Source organism: Dipodomys spectabilis, unplaced genomic scaffold (genome assembly GCF_019054845.1).
Source record: "Dipodomys spectabilis isolate Male_0828 unplaced genomic scaffold, ASM1905484v1 ptg000483l, whole genome shotgun sequence".
Lineage (NCBI taxonomy): Eukaryota > Metazoa > Chordata > Mammalia > Rodentia > Heteromyidae > Dipodomys > Dipodomys spectabilis.
In genome coordinates this window covers 1,381,833-1,399,021 of record NW_024871160.1, presented here as the reverse complement: position 1 = coordinate 1,399,021, position 17,189 = coordinate 1,381,833, and the positions used below count along the sequence as shown (strand labels likewise).

General features: G+C 42.4%; 1 pseudogene; it reads left to right on the top strand.

The window, feature by feature from the left end:
• LOC122098641 overlaps window positions 1-14,905 on the top strand; it is a 144,480-nt pseudogene extending 129,575 nt beyond the window's left edge.
• Window positions 14,906-17,189: the final 2,284 nt, after the last annotated feature.

The window sequence follows — 17,189 nt, the reverse complement described above, 5'->3', positions numbered from 1 at the left end:
CTGGACCCACAGCCATCCTGGGTCCTAGGATCAGGGGCTGACAGGAAAACAAAATGAAAACACCACCCAAAAAAGCCGCAAGCCACAGGTCAGCAGTTTTTGTTTTTCTCCCTTACACGGTGACCACGTTGGGTCTGAATGACATGGCTGCAACCTGTAGGTCACCTGGCATTGCTGAAGGCTGGCAGGCTGTCAGCGAAGCCATAGGCCAACCTGGACACTAGGCCTTGAGTTCTAATGCCGATCATATCATTGAAAAGGGGCTTGATTGCCAACGAAACTATTGCCTGTCCATAGGAACACCAGAGGAATGTGATCAATGCCATGGTTGGATGAGTAGTCCATCAATGAGTATAGCTTAAAATTAGACCCAATAATCCAGGACACGGATTGATTTAAATTCATTGGTTTATTATGCATTAAAGAATGCTATTGGGGGTTGGGAAGGTGGCTCAATCGTAGAGTGCTTGCCTTGCATACCTGTTTCCCTGGGTTCAATTCCTCAGCACCACATAAGCAAAAAGAAAAAAGCCAGAAGTGGCGCTGTGGCTCAAGTGGGAGAGTGCTAGCTTTGAGCTGAAGAGCTGAGGAACAGCGTCCAGGCCCAGAGTTCAGGTCCCACGACCAGACCCAAAGGAAAAAGAAAAAAAGAATACTATCGATTAAATGGAATCCTCACTAAATACATGAGAATCGGTAGGAACATAGTATATGTCGTTGAATACTAAATAAACACCTCTGACAGTACCTAAATAGTTAAATCTATATTTATTTATATACCACCATCATCATAGAAAGTTACTGCTATTTTGTCCAAACCTGGGGCTTGATCCCAGGTTCTGGGATCCACTTGGCAGCTGAATGGGCAAGAGGCTGCGGTGCTGACACTTACCCATTTATGAATTGGGCCTCTCAGTCCTACAGATCAGGTCCCATCATTGCAAAAATATTTCTTCCTGGTGTAAGATTTCAAGTGTGACACCTGTTTTCTTTTTCTATGCAAGTTCATAATATGTCTGCAAAGTTACATGCTATGGAATAAGTGAGAATAAATGTAATAAATATTTTAGGTGCACTTACAGTTCGTAAAATAAATGCTAAATAAATAAATCAATAATAAAACATATTGAATCACTCCAACAAACACAATATAGACTGAATATATAGATGTAAGTATAAATTATATATTTAATGTGTCTATAAATTTATGAGGTGTTGAATTCCGGCCTAGGGAAGAGTTCACTTCATGCATGATTCTCATAGGAAATGGTAGGCAAGACGTATGGCACAACGATTATTTTTAATTAAGAGTTCATGAACTGTGACAATAAGAATCACATTCAGGAACTGGAGACAATGGGAAAGATCCAAGAATCAGTACTCACATGTTAGATAGGATTCCATCACAGTCCGCCACATCTCCTACTCTATCCAAATAGGTATTTATTAACATACTAGCTTCAGCTTATGAATGGATAAATATTGTGCCACCGGGGCTCCATCTCAGGTCCCAGGTATGACCTATCTCCTTCGTTGCTCACAGGCCAGTATCCTCATCTAGACCCTTTTGCCATTTGGGACTGCTAAGCTCTGAGTTCAAAACCCAATACTGCCAAAAGATGAAATCTGATGTGAGAAGGCCGTCGATCCACCTGTTTTCCTGTCCTGTGAAAGTTCTGGGTCTCAGGGAGGATGGAGAATTCTATATAGGCAAGTCTATAGCCATAGGAATAGGTTGTCATCTGTGTCGGCACAGTTATGTCTGTCATCATACTCAATAAAACACAAAATGCATCCATGACTAATACACACAATAAAAAGAGTAACTACACTGAACACATGATGCATTCCACACATGTATGTAAATACAGATCCTATGTGTAAAGTAGGTGGGTTTATTATTTTTGCCAGTGCTGGGGCTTCAAATCCGACCCTGCAACCTGGCGTGATATTGCTGTCTTCAAGGATGGTGAGCTTCCCTTTCCCCCACAGTGCTATAGATTTACCCAGACTTGAGTTAGAATCCCAGCTGTGGCAAAAAAATGGTTCAAGTTCTGAGCCAAGGTGCTTTATTATTATTATTATTACTACCAAGGAAAGAATTTGAGCTAAGTTTGTGGTAACTCTGCTTCAGCTTCAATCATCTTAGGTTGGAGGGCTGCCATTGGCTTATAGCTGATCCTGGGATCCTAGGCCCTGAAGTCTTGCAGGAAAACACACACAGAGAGAGAGAGAGAGAGAGAGAGAGAGAGAGAGAGAGAGAGAGAGAGAGAGAGAGAGAAAGCCGCGGAATGGATTTTTTACATTTTGTTCCTTTCCACCGTGACTATCCTGGGTCTTAATGACATGCCTACAAAGGGTTCTTCACCTTGCATTGTTGAAGGCTAGCGGGATATCGGGGAAGCCATAGGCCCATGCAGCAATGTAGGCCCTGAGTTCAAGTCCTGGTCCTGACACCTACCAATGGGGGGAATTCCCAAGAGACTCATTCCTGTGCATCGAAATACCAATGGAATGTGAGCAAACTAATGATTGAATGAGAAGTTTCTGCGTGCATCAGTGTAGTCTAAAATTAGATGCAATGATCCTAGGACTCTGATTGATCTTAATGAATAGTTTATTAAGCATGAAAAGAATCACATTCCTTCAATGGTGGCATAGTAACTACCTAAGAGTTGGTAGGAATGTAGTTGATAGGTAGATTTCTCTGGCACTCTATACAAATATATATATATATATATATATATATATATATATATATATATATATATATATATATATATATTTATTGGTATACTACCACCTGCCTATCCATGTATGGCTATTTTGTCCACCCCTGTGGCTCAATCTCAGGGTCTGGAAACTGCCTGGCAGCTTCCTGGGCTATAAGTTGCCTTGCTGACATACCCATTCATGAATTGTATCTGTTAGGCCCTGAGTTCAGGTCCCAGCACTGCCAACAATTGGATCGTGGAGTAAGGAGCCCAGTGTGACACCTGTTTTCTTTTTCTCTTAGAGTCCTGGGTGTAAGAACTACCTTCAACTTATGAAGGGATGATTGCTGTGTGCCGTCCCCCCAGCACCCCTTACCTAAGGGCTCCATCTCAGGTACTGGGAAAGGCCTTGCTCATCAGTGGCTCACAGGCTGGTGTGCTCACATGGACCTATTTGTCACTTGGGTCTGCTAGATCCGTGTTCAGATTCCAGCAGTGCCAAAATTCACCCTAATGTCAGAAGCCAATTGTTGCACCTGTTTTCCTTTCCTGTGCAAGTCCTGAGTCTCAGCTAGGATGGAGAATGCATGGGCCACCCTGTGGCATGGGAATAGGTTGTTATCCATGTCAGATCAGTTATACTTGTCATCATATACTCAAGAAAATACACAATACATCCATGAATAGCATACAAAATAGAATAATTACACTAAATGCACAATGCAGTCCACACACAGATGTGAATATATATCCCATGTTTAAATGATCCATTCAGGACTATTGTGGCCTCCCTGGGGCTCGATCTCTGTTCCTGGGAAAGGCCCAGCTCCTTAGTGGCTGGTGTGTTCACCATGACCCATTCACCAATTGGGCTTGCTGGGCCTTGAGTTCAAATCCCAGCACTGCCAAAAGATTCACCTTGATGTGAGAAGCCAAACGATCTACTTTTTTTCCTGTCTCATGAAGTCATGGGTCACAGTGAGGATGGAGAATTCTATATAGACAACTCTATAACCATGGGAATAGGTTGTCATCCATGTCAACACAGTTATGTCTATCACCATACTCAATAAAATACACAATACATCCATGAATAAGACTCAAAATTAAAAGAATAACTACACTGAATGCAAGATGCATACCACTCCTGTAGGTAAAGAGAGATCCTATGTTTAAAAAAGGTGGGCTTGTTATTTTGTCCAGTGCTGGGGCTTCAAATCACGCCCTGGACCAGGCCTGACATTCTAGTCTTCAAGGATAGTGAGCTTCCCCTTTCCCCAAAGTGCAACAGAGATACTCAGACTTCAGTTCAAATCCCAGCACTGATAAAATTTCATTCGGTTGTCAGAAGCCAGTTGTTGTACATGTTTTCCTCTCCTGTGAAAGTCCCGGGCCTCAACTAGGATGTAGAATGCATAGGCAACCCTATAACCATTGGAACAGGTTGTCATCCATGTTAGCACAGTTATACCTGTCACCATACTCCGTAAAATACACAATAACTCCATGAATTAGACACAAATTAAGGAGAAGTGTACCGAATGCAAGATGCTGTCCACACATGTATGTAAATATAGATCCTAAGTTTAAATTATGAATCTATTACTATTTGGCCCTCCCTGGTACGCAATGTCAGGTCCTGGGAACGGCCTATCTCCTTCGTTGCTCACAGGCTGGTGACCCTTGACCCTTTCTCCAATTGGGTCTGGTAGGCTCTGAGTTCAAATCCCAACACTGCCAAAAGATTAATCCTTATGTGAGAAGCCCATCGATTCACCTATTTCCCTGTCCTGTGAATGTCCTGGGTCTCAGCTAGGATGGAGAATGCACAGGAAACCCTATAGCCTTGTCAATAGGTTGTCATCCATGTAAGCATTGTTATATCTGTCACCTTACTCAGTAAAATACCCAATACTTCCATAAGATAGACAATAAGAAGTACACCAAATGCAAGATGCTGTCCACACATATATGTAAATATAGATCCTATGTTTAAATTATGAATTTATGACTATCGTGGCACACCCTGGGGATCAATGTCAGATACTGGGAATGGCCTAACTCCTTTGTTGCTCACAGGCTGGAGTGTTCACCTTGAACTATTTGTCAATTGGTCCTGCTAGGCCCTGAGTTCAGATCCTAGCACTATCAATAATTGGGTCATGGAGTAAGAAGCCAAGTATGACACCTTTTTTTCCTTTTCTCTGAGAGTCCTGGGTGTCAGGCATGATGAAGAACACATCTACAAATTTAGATGCCATGTAATAGGATGTCATCAATGTAATAAAGGCAATGGGTGTCATCACTGTAAAATCAATGGTAAATAAATGAATAAAACAAAAATACAAGGAACAACCACACCAAACGTGTACGGACTGAGTATCCATAGGTAAGTACAAATCCTGTCTTTACATTGTATATGAATATTATGTTTTTCAAGGCTGGAGCTTGAATTTTGGCTTAGAGTACAGGCCTGATTTTCTTATCTTCAAGTACAGTGAGCTTCCCCTTCTTTCACAGTGCTGCAGATTTACCCAGACCCTGAGTTCAAATCCAAAGCCTGGCAGAATAAATGGGGTGAATTGCAAACCAGGGAGATAATTTCTTTTATTTTTTTTTTTTGCTCAGCAGGGGGCTTGAACTCAGGTTGTGGCAACTCTGCCTCAGCTTCGATCATCTTCTGCTGGGGTGCAGCAACTGGACCCACAGCAGATCCTGGATCCTAGACCCCCAGGCCTTGTGTGGCAAAAATATTCAGAAAAAAGCGGTGAGATGGCCTTTTTATGTTTTCTTCCTTTGCACGGTGACCCTCTTGGGTCTGAATGACACTGTTGCAAAGGGTACTTCACCTTGCATTCCTGAAGTTTGGCAGACTATTGGGAAAGCCATAGGCCCACGTGGCAATGTAGGCCCTGATTTCGAATCCTTGTCCTGACACCAATCAATGGCAGGAGATACTAAGAGACTCGTTCCCATGCGTGGAATAACAAGGTAATGTTATCAATGTCACAGTTGAATTAGTTGATCATGAATGATACTCCTATAAAATTAGACCCATCATTTCAGGAGACTGATTTTATTTAATATTTATAAGCATTAAAAGAATACTATTATTTACAGGAATGCAATAATTTCAAGATATTGATTGATTTAATTAATAGTTCATTAAGAATGAAAACAATGACAATAATTACATGGAGGCATAATAAATACCCAAGAATTAGTAGGAATGTAGTCTATATAACTAAATAATGTATAGACATCTCTGGCACTCTATAAAGATATTTATTTATTAGCGTTCTACCATCTGAATGTCAGTCTGTTCTTATTTTGTCAACCACAGGGACTCGATCTCAAGTCCTGGGAACTGCCTGTCAGCTCAATTTGCCATATGATGGCAGACTGACACTCACCCATTCATGAATTGGGCCTTGCAGGCTCTGATTCAGATGCCAGCATTCCCAAAAAATGAATCGGGGAGTAAGAAGCTGATGGTGACACATGTTTTCCTTTTCTGTGAAAGTCCTGGGTGTCAGGTATGAAGTGCAATATATATACAAACCTATATCCTATGTAATCAATGTAAGCACTGTTCTATGTGTCATAATTGTCAATAAAATTAACAGTCAATACATGAATAAAACAAAAAATAAAATGAATAACTACACTGAATGCCACATATGTATATAAATATAAATCATATATTTTAAATGCACACAAATAGGATGTTTTCTGGTGGTGGGCATCAATTTCAGGCCTAAGGAACAGACCTAAATTTCTTGAATTCAAGGAGGCAAGCTTCCCCTTCCCACACAGTGCAACAACAGTGTTACCCAGACCATGAGTTCAAATCCCAGTCTTGGCAGAAAAAATGGCATATACATGCTATGTGATCCTCAATTCTTAGGGACTTCATTTGGCCTCTATTTAATGAATGTGATTGTTTAAATGCTTCATAAAGTATTAATTATTATCGACCAGTGTCCTATAATATAATTGTGTATAATTTTAACCTTGAATCATTCAAGAACTGCCCATTTAATCATGACATACATCACATTCCATTGGTAATCATATGAATAGGAATGAATTTCTTAGGATCTCCTGCCATTTGGAGGTGGCAGGACCAGGATTCCAACTGTGGGCTCCAGCTCCTACCACTTAAACCTGATGATAGGGAACTCACAGGTCTGTCCAAGAACATCAGTAAGACCAATAATTAGGCAGGCACCAGTGGCTCTCAGCAGTCCTCCTTGATATTACAAGGCTGTAATAGGAGGATCATGGTCAAAGTCACCCTAGGCAGTAAAGACCTTGAGACTCCTGTCCAATTTGTGCCAACAAAACCAGAAGTAAAGCCATGTGGCTCCATTGGTAGAGGGCTAGCCTTGATCAAAAGCAGCTCACAGACTGTGCCCAGATCCTGAGTTCAAGGTCTGGGACTGGGAACACACAGACATACACAACAATCTGTGTAGCCATCCGGCTAAAGCAGGTAACCTTCTTGTTTCCAACTGGATTGGACAGAGTTCCCTGGGAAAGGGGCTGCCATCATCTTGACTCCGCCCATTCTGCCTGCATCACAGGATTCCAGCCACACTCCCATTCTTTCATGGTTCTTTCTGACCAATGGGATACAAGAATGGTGGCCATGCCCACATTCCATACTGCCCAATAGCACTGGGATTCCATCTGTTGGTTGACACCACTACCAGCAGTTGAGGAAGGTAGAGGTAGCTGAGTGATGAGCAAGAGACTCGAGGCCTAGGAGGAGAGGCCTTGCTCAGGCCCACCATGTGCCCGCCTGCCCCCTCCCCCCCTTCCCCATGGCACAGCATTTCAAACCTGGTGCTGCTGGCTCAAACCCATTTTGCCTCTTGGATTCGTCAGGCAATGGTTCAATGGTGTACCTCTAGCCAGCTTGTGGCCCTGACCTGGTCCTGGCCCCCTTGTCCTCTGCTCTGGGCCTTTTGTCCGTCATTCCACTGCCATTGCTGTTCGCCCCACCTGGAGCAGCTGCCAACAGATTTTGCCAGCAGCACATGTGAGTGGCGGCCACACAGGCCAGCTCCCTGCGACCATATATCACCTCCCCTCCCAACCAGGACCAGCGCCTCCTCTGTGCCCCACAGTCTGGCCCACGCCTTGCCATAAATGTGCCCCAGGAGTGGGGGTGGTTATTCACCCGAGGATCCCATCCCCATCTCCAGTGTCTAGTGTCTCAGGAAATGGGAGATGCAGGGTTGGGTGATTAGTGGACACCAGAGAGCCCCTGACCTGGAGCAGTGGGAGCCACACAGCTGCACATCTGCACCCTTCCTTTCCCTGGTGGGAACCTGGTGGGGAGCAGCATGTCCACACCTGCCTTCTGGGGTCTTTTCCCTTTTTCTGGGGATGGGAGGCATTGGATGCAGAAGATAGCCCCCCCCCTTTCTGTGTGAACTCTTGTCTTCTGTGCTGGGTCATCCTTTCACCTGAAGACAGAGAGACAGAGAGACAGAGAGAGAGAGAGATCATCTTTCTCCTTGTACAGCCTGACTGTGCTCAGGTGAGTAATCAGTTGGCAAATTGCAGGTGCTGCATAGATGAGTCTTCTGTCACCAGTCTGGATGTGTGTGTGTGTGTGTGTGTGTGTGTGTGTGTGTGTGTGTGTGTGTGTGTAGCAGTGAGTGGTAACAAGGAGGCTGAATGCTTTGGTAACTTCTACCTGCTATCTTTCGGGCATGTATGGGCTTCATAGCTGAGGTCTGGGAGCCTGGAAAGGTGAGACGCTTGAACGGGACACAGCACTATTAAATTACAAGAACAAGGGATTTGTGTGCCCTGGAACTGTGTACTCCCTTGGGCCTGGTTGGTGGCAGTGGGAACTTGGGAGGACCTAGGAGTGCAGCCTGCAGGGGATGGCTTCCCCGGAGGACAGAGAGCATGGCCAACATTTAGTAAAGATATGAGTCCTGCTAGTATGGAGTGCAACAGCATAGGTCAGACTCTGGGTCTTCCAATCATGATCTCTGATGGGCGAGGCCAACCCTATTTTAAATTTTGAGCTGTGATCTTCAGATCTCACCCTCCTGAGTACCTAGGATTATCAGCATGAGCCTCTGGCACTGGGACTCTGGTTCGTTTTGGTATATTAGGGTTTGACCTCAAGGCCTTAGGCTTGCAAGTCAGGTCTTCTACCAGCTTTTCTGTCTTGGGCATTTCTGAGATGGAGACTTAATATATGCTCAGGCTGGGGTGGGTCACAGTCCTCCTATCTGTGACAGGCATGAGCCACCAGGCTCAGTCCTCTGTAGTTGGGATGGTAGACATGTAGAGCCATGCTCAGTCAGTGGTTTAGATGGATTGTCACAAACTCAGTCCACAGCAGCCCATTTTTGACCACAGGTGAAGCTCTGGGTTGGGCCTCAACCATTGGACTTCAATCTCCTCATGGGACAGTTTTGAGAAAACAATTTATTAATACAGAGGGATCTCTAGAGCAGGGCCAGGCACAGAGGGAGGGGCTGTTAGATAGGGTTCTTGGCAGTTCTGTGAGTATTTGACAGAAAATACCCGGAAAGATCTCAGATGGTGTGTGTTATTAATGTTGTGACAGGTATGGGATTATGAAACAAAACACGACTCTCTTTCTTTAATACCCAATTCCCATGAGGAACAGGATCCTTCACTTTGTTCAGATTTGAAGCTGGGGAAACTGAGGCACAGAGAAGCTGGGTGACCTACTTATGACTCCCAGCTGAGAGGAAGCTCGGCCTGACTTCTCTGCCATGCTCCCTAAGACAATGGCTGTTATTCAGTCTACTTCTTGTGGTGGGAAGTCCACTTCTTTTCAGTCGTCGGGCTTGAACTCTGGGCCTGAGCTCCTCAGCTCAAAGCTAGCACTCTATCACTTGAGTCACAGGGCCACTTCCAGTTTTCTGGTGGTTCTTTGGAAATAAGAATCTCACAGCTGTTCCTGCCCGGGCTGCCTATAAACCACAATCCTCATATCTCTGCCTCCATTGTACTTAGTATTACAGGCCTGAGCAACAGGTACCTGGCTTAAGTGTAATTTTGACCTTCTTTCTTTTTTTTCTCTCTCTCTCAGGAACTGATTGAATGGGTGCTGGAGGATTTGGCCCAGCATCCCCAATGTAGTTGGAACCAAGGTGGTCCTCTCATTCTGGAAGTGGGCTGTGGGTCAGGAGCTGTCTCGCTCAGTCTGTTGTACCAGCTCCATGAGGTAAGTCCCTCTGTGCCCTGGCTAGACCGTGACAGTTATTCATTGTCTATCTAGCCTTACTGGATTCAGTACTGTGATCAATGACCTTTTCTAGCAAAAGTTTCTGGTTAAAATTATGACACATAGTTATGGAATGAAAATTTAATGTCATCTTAAGAGAGTCATTTAGGGTTCTGGGAATGTGGCTTCATGGTAAAGTGATTGCCTAGCATGCATGAAAGTCTGGGTTCAATTCCTCAGTAACACATAAACAGAAAAAGAAGCACTGGAAGTGGTCCTGTGCCTCAAGTGGTAGGAATTGAGCAAAAAAACAAAAAGCTGAGGAATAATTCCCAAGCGCTGAGTTTCAGCCCCAGGACTGCCAAAACAACAACAGCAACAACAACAACAATGAACATTTAGTTAGTAAATGCAAAATAAAGATTCCAAACTTGGAATATATAATTATTCCATACTGATACTTGATAATAGTCCCTAATTCATGTACGTTATAATAGTTCAATAATAGGATACTGTGTTGAAAAAAAGTTTTGTTCATTAGGTCAGGGCAATTAATGCCAGGAATGTGCTTAGATGTCAGGTGAAGATTAATTCTGGAAATTCAAAGATTGCAGGATTTTGAGAGGGGTCACTGCTAATCACAATGAGAAGGGTAGTCTACGTGAGATTTGGAAATCATTTTGGCCAGTCATAGCACCAAAAAGGCAGAGGCTAATTAACAGTCATGATAGAAGAGAAGGAATAACTCCAGATGGAAGCAAAAAAATGATAGTAGCTAAGGTATAGCAGAAACAGTTCTAGTGAACCATTTTTGGTTATTGAAGAACTAGTTATCAACTAGGCTTATTCCTCATTGCTTTAGCATTCTAAATCTCTTAGGCTAGATAAATGTGTCTCCTTCTATGCTGTTCTTTCATACCTGATATCCTTTGTTTTCTAAAAATCTGTCTTTCTATATTTCTCTATGAACATTTCCTAATACTAAATACACCTATACAGATGTCACAGGATGCTAATGTAAGGGTCCCATAGCTCATGAGTCATTAATGTAACAAAATGGAAAAAGAGGAGATATTTATTGCTACCTCAATTTTTCTGAAAAGCTGCAATGTCATCATTTGGTTCAAATTTCCATTCTTTGTCTACATAGTGTCATTAAGTGAACATAAATGCAAATATGAGCCGGGTGCTGGTGGCTCTTGCCTCTAATCCTAGCTAAAACGAGAGGATTGTGGTTCAAATCCAGCCTGGTCAGGAAAGTCCATGAAACACTTATCTTCAATTAGCCATCAGAAACCCAGAAGTGGTGCTGTAGCTAAAGTGGTACAGCATTCAAGTTTTGCTGAAGAGCTGAGAGACAGTGCCCAGGATCAGTGTCCAATCCCCACAATCAACAAAAAAGTGCAAATATGGCTTTAAGTTTTCCCCAAAGGAATGATGACGTCAATATTAATCTTCCCAAAGGATTCAGTGCACCTACTTTTGCTGAGTTATTTAAGTTATGGCTTCTTTGATGAACGTATTCCCTTCTTTAAAAATTGTCAAATATTAGCTTTATAGTAAACTTCATCTAATATTTCTTGGTTCAAAAGAGAAGTTGATACAGTTGATGTCACTTAGCTTTCTTACTGTCTTAGTTCAAAGCCAACCAGGCAGGAGAGTCTGTCAAACTCTTATCTGAAATTAAACACCAAAAAGCCAGAAATGGAGTTTTGGCTCAAGCAGTAGTATACTAGCTTTGGGGGCAGGTGGGAAAGAAAGACAACTGTTCAGGGACAGGGTCCAGCCTCTGAGTTCAAGCCCCAGAACTAGCACAAAGTAAACAAACAAGCAAACAACACAAACCCTGGGTATTTCTTTGGGACTCTCCTTAAAGGAGTAGTGGTCCAAGAAGAGGCTGGATTTGCTGATCATACTCACTGGATCCTGCTTTTTTGAAATGTTTATTGCTATGGAAAACTCAGAACCAGACTAAAGGAATTGATAACTGAGTCCTGCAACAAGATAATCATCTCAGGAATGAAACATCCATCCATAAGTCACTTCAAAACCTCCATATCTTTGTTTCTTTGCAGTAGAACACTTTTAAAACAAAGTTATTTCCTTTTGTTCTATGGTGGCCTTCAAATGGCATATGGTTTCCTTTTGTAATACTCTCAACTACAAGTTTACAGACAAGATTTATATGAGTAAAGAACACAGTCAAAAATGTCAGGCAGAAAGTTTCCTTCAAGCCTTGAATTCTTTTCTTGTACAGTAAAAAGGAAAGCAAAAGTTAACTTGAACTTTTTCATTCCTCTATGCTCAATTCCTCTCCTGAGATCAATTTCCACATCTAGTAACAGTTACTTCCGCTTACTTCAGAAAAAAATTAATGTTTTCTGGCTTCATTGAAATAGCACAAGGACACTTTTGGACATGAGGTAACACATGTTTCAGAGACAACTTAGTAAAGAGAAAATATGAAATTTAAATTGCTTATGAATAATTTTTTCATGAGTACATTTTGTTCAAAGTTCTTAAGTTCTCTGTAAATTATGGTGAATTTTAAATGGGAGAAGGTTCTCAGATCATTTTTTGTGAGTGTATGTGCTGTGCATTAATTTCCCAAGTGTACACGAGTGAACAGTATGAGAAACAATAGCAATAATAGGAGAGAGAAGTTCTGTGTTTATATACAAGGGTTCAGTAAAATATAGAACACTCTACAAATAAGACAACATTGAAACAATAGAGCCAAGTCCAGTATGTAGATTTATGGGAGGGATATCGAGAAAGCATTACTTCTATGTGGAACGTGAAGCCACTTCCTTTCTAAATCACGCTTTATAATCACGTAATTTTGTAAAAAGGAGAATGGAAGAATTGTTGGGAGCCGACAGTAAAGCTCCAAGGTCATCTTGACCCTTGTGCTCACTTGAAGGCACATACAAGGAACTGGCTTTCATGAAAAACACCAGGTGTCCAGGCTTGCCTTGCAATGTCTGTAGAATTTGTTTTACTTTCTATCAGTTGACCTTGTCTTGTTTCTTTCTGCACCCTTGTTTTTATTAAAATTTTCCTTGCTTTTCTGCACTATGGTGACCTTAGGTTACCTCTTGACTTCTAATAGTATAAATGAGGAGAGCTAAAAATAAACGGGGCTGCAGTCTTGAGCTACAGACCTCCCGACCCCATCCTTTGTCTTATGTCTTTATTTTTCCATCCTCGCCCCCTAAATCAGGAGTCTCTTTCATTGCCAGCTGGTTCCGGCAAGTGGTGCCTGAACAGAGACCCTGAAAACCTAGGATCAAGGCAGAGGACCCCGCTAAGTTAAGAGGACGCGTCCGGAAAAAGAGCGGGTGACAGTATAGTCGGGAGTAAGAAATTATGGGTCAAGGAAACAGCCGCACATTATATGTGCAGGCTCTTAAGGGCATGCTTCAAGCTCTAGGAGTAAAAGTTGGACAGAGTTAATTAGAGAGTTTCTTTTGCTTTATTGAGGAAGTATGCCCCTGGTTTCCGGAGGAAGGAACCATTAGTTTAGAAACTTGGCAAAAAAATAGGAAAAATGATTCAGGAGCATTATGATGCAAGTGGCCCTGAAAAAACCCCAGTGGATGCTTTTACACTTTGGAATTTAGTTTGAGACTCTCTGGACCCCAGACATGAACAAATAAAATTTAATCAGTTGATTGGGAAAGTTGGACAGGGTAACGAGTCTCGCCCTGACCCAGGAGTGCATACTGCTGCCCAAAAGAAATCAAATAAATTGATAAAAGTTGAATCTATTGAGTCAGAAAATGAGAAAAATTCAGATGGCTCGGATGCCGAGGAAAAGTCAGATGACTCAGATACTGAGGAAAAAATATATGATGAGCCTATTGAGGATAAAACAGTCCATTTTGAGGAAATATTAAATTCTTTTATGAAAAAATTGTCACAGATTGAAGCAATGCTACGACCCCCTTTAAGAGTGAATGTTTGTGAGCTTTCTTTAACAGCTCTAGAGGACTCAGATTTCTTTCCGCCACCCCCTCCGCCTGTTATTCCCCAGGCGCAGTCTTCTCGGTCTGCGCAGCTTAGTCGGCCCAGGCCTTTGAAGTTATCTAGTCCTCCTAATGATGAATTCCCTCTTGGGACAGGGGCTATTTGCCCTCCCAGGTGTAGTGCCTTGCAGCTCTCATTAGCACAGGCTGCTCAAAGAGGGGAGGATATTTCTGGTTTTCATTTATTTCCTGTAATGGAGGACCAAAATCAACAAAGAACTCACCAACCTATTTAATTTAAACAAATAAGAGACTTGAAAAACACTTGCGCTCAATATGGACCTACAGCTCCATTTACGCAGGTAATTTTGGAAACATTGTCCACTGATGCTTTATGCCCTAATGATTGGAGACAATTAGCCAGAGCTTATCTTAGTGGAGGAGATTACTTGTTGTGGAAGTCTGAATTTGTGGAACAGTGTCAGGCCACAGCAGAGGTTAATAGGGCTAATAATATACCTATTACTTTTGCAGAGCTTGCTGGGGAAGGTGCTTATAATGACATCCATACCCAGTTAAATTACCCTGTGGGCACATATGCTTAGATTAATGCCGCTGCTAAGCGTGCCTGGAAGAAACTTCCTAACTCTAATAAGACTGAGGATCTTTCTAAAATTAGACAAGAACCAGATGAACCTTATCAAGACTTTGTCTCTCGGTTACTAGAGGCAACAGGCCGTCTCATCCAAGATTGGGATGCCGGTATGGTTCTTGTACAATTGGCATATGAAAATGCTAATGCAGCTTGCCAAGCAGCCATTAGACCACTTAGAAAAAAAGGAGGAATAACTGATTATATTCGGCTCTGTCCTGATATTGGCTCATCCTATATGCAGGGCCTCACACTGGCTGCTGCACTTCAGGGACAAACCATAACTGAATTCCTCTGCTCTCCCCAGGGAGGCAAAAATGGAGGAAGATGTCCCCGAATTGCTTGACCTCCTGGCAGCTGTTTTTCTTGCGGCCAAATGGGCCATCTAATAACTCAATGTCCTAATCAGAAAAAGGGAGCTAAACTAAGGAGATGCCCCCAATTTAATAAGAGAAGACATTGGGCCAGGGATTGTAAATCTGCTTTTGATAGTGCTGGCCATCCGATTCCGGAAAACTGGCAGAGGGGCCAGCCCCTGGCCCCTCAACAAAAAAACGGGGCAGCCCCGTCCTTTTCACAGCTTCAAGCCTACCCGCTGGCAACCAACAGCAACAACAACAAACGGTTTCCATTCTCCTCAGAGCAACCCCAGGAAGTGCAGGATTGGACCTCTGTTCCTCCACCTACACAGTATTAACTCCTGAGATGGGAGTTCAAGCTCTGCCTATGGGCATAGTTGGCCCCATTCCAAAAGGAATTGTTGGTCTGTTATTAGGCCGCAGTAGCTTGGCATTGAGAGGCCTACATATTACCCCAGGAATGATATATCAAGACTATACAGGAGAAATAAAAATTATGTCCTCAGCACCTACTGGAGTTATATCTATTTCTGCTGGGCAAAGAATCACTCAGGTGGTCCTAGTTCCTTTAATCTCTGTTGGAAATTCTGTTACTTCTGTCCCTAGAGGCACAAAATATTTTGGGGCCTCAGATGTATTTTGGATTCAAAATATAAAACAAGGAAGGTCTGAACTTATAATTTATATTCAAGAAAAGCCTTATCGAGGCGTGCTGGATACTGGAGCAGATGTATCTGTAATATCTAAAAAATATTGGCCTTCTCACTGGCCCCTTTCTGCCTCTCTCACATCCTTACAAGGAATTGGCCATGCTACAGATCCACAGCAATGCAGTGCTATTCTCAATTGGAAAGATGATGAGGGCCATTCTGGAACTTCTCAGCCTTATGTGCTGGATCATTTGCCCATTAATTTGTGGGGGAGAGATATTATGGAAAAAATGGGAGTTTATTTGTTTAGTCCAAATGATGTAGTCACTGGACAACTCTTAAGATCAAGGACTGCTACCCTCAGGGGGACTGGGGATTGGTCAACAAGGCATTCGAGAGCCCATTCAGCCATAGCCCCGACCAAATAGACTAGGTTTAGGATATTTTTAGCGGGGGCTGCTGCTCATCCTGCCCCTCACGCCGATCCTATTACATGGTTATCAAAAACTCCGGTGTGGGTGGATCAGTGGCCCCTATCAAATGAAAAGATTATTGTTGCCCAGCAGCTGGTGCAGGAACAGCTGGAATTGGGCCATATAGCTCCCTCTACTTCCCCATGGAATTCACCTATTTTTGTTATCAAAAAGAAATCTGGAAAATGGAGACTTCTTCAAGATCTCCTGCGAGTAAATGCTACTATGGAACTTATGCGGCCGTTACAACAAGTTTTGCCCTCCTCAATGGCCATTCTGCAAAATACATACAAAATAATAATTGATTTAAAAGACTGTTTTTATACCATACGCCTTGCCTCTGAAGATTGCAAACGTTTTGCATTTAGTGTCCCTTCTACTAATTTTAAAGAACCCATAAAACTGTACCATTGGTTAGTATTGCCTCAAGGCCTGGCAAATAGCCCCACCTTGTGTCAAAGTTTGTAGCTCGGGCTCTTTCTTTTACTCGCCAAAAATTTCCTTCCGTTTATATTATTCATTATATGGTTGATATATTGTTAGCTCATTTAAACCCTACAGTACTACGACAAGCTTTTGGACAATTAAAACTAGACCTTACCTCTTTTGGATTAATTGTAGCCAATGATAAAATGCAAGAGCATCCTCCGTTCACTTATCTTGGTTATATTTTGGGTCCTTATTATTTTACTAGTCAAAAATTACAGATTAAAGCTTCTCATTTGCGTACTTTACATGGTTTTCAGAAATTTCTGGGAGATATTAATTGGCTTTGCCCTTATCTTAAATTATCTACAGCTGAATTAAAACCTTTATTTGATTTGTTAAAAGGAGACCCTAACCCTGCATCCCTCAGAGAATTAACAATTGAAGCGGCTGAAGCTTTAAAAATAGTAAATTCTGCTATCTCTTCCCAACATGTAAATTATATTGATTATTCAGCTCCTTGGGAAGCTTATATTTTAACTACACCTCATTCTCCCACAGCGGTCCTCTGGCAGAAGGGACCCCTTCTATGGCTTTCTTTATCTGCTACTCCCTCCAAAGTATTAACTCCTTATTATGAATTGGTGGCTACTTTAGTTCACATGTGCTGTGTGGAATCTTGTAAATATCTTGGACGAGATCCACATGTTATTTATATTCCC